Source organism: Pinus tabuliformis, chromosome 8, assembly GCF_031772625.1.
Source record: "Pinus tabuliformis cultivar Carrire ecotype Pingquan chromosome 8, CPIR1, whole genome shotgun sequence".
Taxonomy (NCBI): Eukaryota; Viridiplantae; Streptophyta; class Pinopsida; order Pinales; family Pinaceae; genus Pinus; species Pinus tabuliformis.
The window spans coordinates 1,915,598,910-1,915,604,391 of NC_142294.1; positions in this window are offsets into that span (position 1 = coordinate 1,915,598,910).

Here is a 5,482-nt window from a genome sequence, read left to right on the forward strand (position 1 = left end):
TGGTTGAAACAATAGAAAACTAGTGGATGGCTCTCTTCAAAAAATTTGATTGTTAATCAGGCATGGGTCCTCAACCTAGGCTTCCTCCTTTGGAACATATGGAAGGGTCATAATAGAGCCATATTCAAAGACCAACAAACTTTTATATAGTAGATTGGGAAGACTACCAAAGACAATTTTAGGGAAATTGTCTTATCTGAGTCCTAGACAGAGGATGACTCGAAAGCTACCAGAGAGGAGGCTTCGATTTTGGCAATTATAGACCTTTCCCCAGCTGTGTTATTCCCTATGATTCCCCCTCGTCCCAAGGATTGCATCTCCTCCTAAGCTATTTTCCTCCCCCGCCCCACACTTGAGGGATTTATAAAAAAAAAACATTGATGGGGCCTCAAAAGAGAATCCAGGCCCTACAAGGTTTGGTTGAATTCTAAGGGATAGATTAGGCCATCCAATGGTTAGATTCATGGGGCCCTATGGACACACAAAAAATAATGTGGCAAAAGAAAATTCCCTTCAAAAAGGGCCGAAAATAGCTAAAAGAATGAACTTCAACAAGATTTTGATTTAGATCAAGGTGATGCAAAATATTCTCAATGGAGCACTAGTGTATAAAATAATACGTATTTGGAGACTAGAAGCTCAAATTTCTCATATGAAAGACCTTCTTCTATCTTTCCCATATATGATAAAAACTCATAGTAGACAAGATGGAAATATAATAGTAGATTGGCTAGCTAATCAGGGCACCTTGGAGGACTCCCAATACCTCACATTGGGCTGACCATCAAATTTGGATTCAAATACAATGCATTGTTTAGAATAACTTGTTCACAAGGAGAAGGTCTCCCTGATTTGGATGAGTCTTGATAATAATCAAAGGACAGGAAGTATTACTCCCCTCACACACACTGCTTAGAATACAAGCGAGGGATAACAAGTGGGCATTAGAAGGAGGCCCGAGAGTCATTCTGAATGTAGTGATTGGTATAATTATAAGGGCCATGAGAACAATAGAAAATTTGGTGAGCCAGGAGATGAGTTTAGGAACTACAGGGGTAATTGCATTTGTTGTGGATAGTATCCTTGGAAACATTGTCTGGTTCTCTAATGGAGGGGATAATCATCCCATTAGCACAACAGACAATAAATCCCATAGAGCACTAAGAATCTACAACGTGCCCATAATTTGGGACCCTCAAGTGAATTATTTACGTAAACAAGTAGGGTTGGAAGGCTCTTGGTCTATAATTTCCCCTTCAAAGCTTGGATGGTGGTGGAAAAATGGTGTGCGTGTTGTTGGTCGAGGCCCAAGGCCTTCTCTACTAGTCTTTTAGGTAACAAATATCACTCTTTTATGTTTTACTTGGGTAATTAAGATTTTCATACACTATATTGAATCTTCTCCAACAAGCCCAGTGAGCTCCTTGTCCTCCTCACTCTGTTGCTGGAGGTAATGTTTAGTGGTGCATTTAATTTTTGGTTTGACTTAGAAGGTGAGAATTGGAAGCAGGCCCGCTCCGGGTGTTATCTCTTGTCTCAAATGTTTTACAATTCTAAGTTCATTTAAATTCAACACATTTGGGGTGGAATTGGACTTTGGAGCTAGAATAGCCTCTCTTTGTCGCTACTTGGGTGGTAGGTCACACAATTAAGGGGTGAAGAGTATGTGGTGCCACGATATTTATTTATGGGGAGCATCCATTAGAGAGTTTCATTATATTAGTAGAATATTTAAGATGCTTGCCATCCTCAATGGCGAGGTGGCCATCAAGGCAGAGGAAATCAAGAGGAGGAATGGGAGCTAGTAGCCCCTCTTAGAGATTCACCCATAAATGTGGACCTTTCGTCTCCCTTTGACTCTATCGAGGCTAAAATTTGTCTTCTCCAACATTCAGTAGACCAGTTTTCCCAAACACAACAAGTGGACCACGTCGACCTGGTTAGTTTCTTTGCAAACATCCTCCATAACCAAGGGTACATAGTCAATCTTTAGGCATCCTTCCGTAGGAACTGAAAACCAATTCAAGCTTGTATAGACAAATTTGAGCCTCGAATGGCTCACATGGAATCCCAAATTCATGATGCCTTCCACCATCTAGCTAATAGAGGTACTAAGGAAAATTACCCCAATGCAGAAAATATCCCATGATGAAACCAAATTCCATAATATTTGAATGTGTTTTGTGTGCATTTCATAGTTAAGATGGTTGGGCAGAAAGAATTTTTTTTACATGTTTATGCCTTCTAATAAGACCAAAAAAATCCATTCCAATGAATTATCATAGTTAAGTAAATATATTTTTATATGATTGTGTCAAACATACTATAGCAAACCTATCTTATAACCTTTAAAATTCAAATTATGTTACGTCAAAAAGGCTAATGTCTGACATAAAAAATTTGTCCTAATTTTTTGGAGTGGATGTTGGGATCTTCGAGATCGTACAAAATTCCCAAATTTACTAATTAATAGTGCAATTTATTGGAATCTGAAACTAGGTTTTTCCTGTTATTTTTTAGTGACTTAATATCTTCTACAAACATATCTAAATTCTTATATTAAGATCCATCTTCTAACATAGATTTCTTGGCAATCAAATTATATCAATTATATAACTATGTCATGCTAGTCTTATGACACCTATGGTAGAGCACATGAAACCACACTTGTTGTTAATATATAATGTATGTTCACTAACTATAACCCTGTTGGCTTATGGGGCTTGACCTAGGTTTAGAGTTATTTAACCAAACAAATCCCTACACTACTGGCCCTTTTAGCATCAGCCCATGGAGCGTGGACTGAAGTCTCACCCAAAGAAGTATGGGGGGATGTTGGAACCAAGTTTCCGCACCTTTGAGATGTCTGAGATGTCATTTTAGTCCAACTAGATCTGTCTTCGTGCAGGTCATTTTGTGCACTGTCCCAACCTTCAATACCTTCGCGATCTGTTAAATTCATATTTCGCGCAGCCCTAACCAGGGGCTGAGATGCTTTCACACTACTAGGGCAACGAATTGCACTATTTCCCCAAACTACACCACGTATCTTACTTATCTTCTTAATAGATCTTAGTTAACTTCACGTAAACAGATATTCTATCTTGCATTCACTTAATCAATACAATAATACACATTCACCCATCATATAAGTTTTAGAAGTGAATTTCATAACCAAGATAACAGATGCATAAAACAAGAAAAAAATACACAGAAATGATAGGAAACTTCTTTTTATTAATACTTCCAACTGTTACAGACTCGACTCACCCTACGTACTCAGCTGCAGGGGTCCATGCACTCAGCTGCGAACAACTAGGCCTCTACACACTCAGCTGCAGAGCCTTCTCCTACTATACAACCCAAAACTAGACTTTACTCCATATATCTATCTCGCATACATCATATGCTCATCTTTTCTTATCAATTGATTTTTTAACTACTTAGAGCCTCGCTCTATTTATACAATCCCATGGTCCGTGGAACATGGGTAAATTTCTACAGCCGGCATTACAATAACAAAACTAAGTGTGGACAGCCCTATGACTCTTTTACAAACTACACACCCACAAAATGCGGAGTCTTTACATTGGAATTACAATCTTTGGCCAAAATCTAGGCTCTAAGCCCCAAAAATTCCCTTTGGGGATCCCACGCCCAATAGGCCCCCAACACAAACATCGTGACTCAGCCTCGAGTCACTCGATTGGTGTGGAGATCTTTGCATGAAGACCTCCCAACTCTGACTGGATGGCTGCAAGCTTGGGAGCGCGCTGAGCGACTGCCTGCTGTACTTCCTCGACGCGATGTTCAGTGACCACTATGGCTAAACTACTGCCTTAGATCCTTTCCTGTGTTGCTTGCAGCTGCGTGAGCTTTGCTTCAATGGAGGTTGTAATAGTGGACACCTCATTAATCCACGAATGTAAGCATGCCTTCAAAATTGCTTCCTTATGTCGAGCAACATCCACCTGCTGCATCCTGGCGAGCCTCTGTGTAATGGAAACTATCTGCGTGGTCCCTTTTACTTCGTCGTATCTCTACTGCAGCACGCACACCTCTGACTCTAGGCACTATATGTTCGGTTCCTCCTACAGGGTGGTGAGGACATCGAACAACTACTCGAACAACTTTGTGCAGTCTGTCACTGTAGTGTTGACCGCCGCCATTGCTGTGGTAATCGCAATGGAGCGTTGTTCCTTAACCTCTGGCAGAGTTTAAGGGTGCACATTCAACTACAGTTCTGCTATCCGAAGGTTCAGCTCTAGCTGAACCCTAGCCATTTCCTCTTTTGCCTCACGCACCCCTGCTGCTAATTTTGGGATGCACACTTCAACTAGTTCTTCTGCTTGGATGGCCAACTCTGGGACCATCTGGCATGCTTCCTCTACCACCTGCATTATTTGTCTATTTTGTTCCACTACCTTGTCATGTTGCAGGTTCAACTGTTCCATGTTGATGTGCTACTCGCTCATTGCTTGGAGTGCACGACCCTCCCTGGCTCATAGTTCTACAGTGAATCCATCCTGCAAAATATAGAGTGTCTCCCGAGGGAGTGTAGCCATGTTTAATACGATTCCCTTCAACCTATTCAACATAGGCCTGTCGACCTCATTTTCTGTAACGAGTGCACCATCTAGTAGCACTATTGTGTTAGTCATCTGGGCAGGTAGCATTTCCTCAGCCGCGTCTGTGCCTACTACGAGGCTAATGGACACAGTGCCAGCCTGTGGAGTGTGCACCTACAACACTTGTACCTACGTCCGGAGAGCCCCTAACAACATCTGGTGTTGTTCCTCAAACTGTTGGAGGGTCTCTACGGTGATGTCCATCACCGTCTCGCCAATATCATGGAGATCCCCCTTAGTGAGGGTGATCAAGTCGAAGTATTTGAAGCCTTCGACTTCTTTCATGGCCCTACCTATTCTCTTGGGCGCGAACGTTGTAGCTGGGTGGACGCTGTCTATGGGTCCGCTCCACCTTGCTTTGTATCGGTCTCTCGATCAGGTGAAGGCGACTTCTCTCCTTCGTGCCCTTCTTCTGTTGTCTTCTTCTTCTCTTCTTCCCACTTCGCAGTGTCACGCGCCGCCTGGGCCTTTTCCACTGCTTCTTCCTTCCTACATTTCTCTGACAACTGCACCATCCGCAGTTTCACCTCATCCTTCTTCTGCTACACGGTGGACTTCTTTTCTTCCACTGCAGAGCCAGCTAGAGCATGCCACTCCGACGAACACGACTCCAGGACCACGAAGATGACATCTTCTATTGCCAGATAAGGTAACTCGCACCATGTCTTCACAGGGTCCATCCATGGCCTAATGTAGACATGGTGAAAATCTACCTTGAACTTCGCGAAGCTCTGTAGACTGTGGGCGATAATCGTGACTTGCAATTAATCCCCATTCTGATGTTAATCTATATGAGCACCTAGAATATTTTGTTGTCCCTTATCCTTTGTGCATCCTTGCTTGCCCACAGCAAA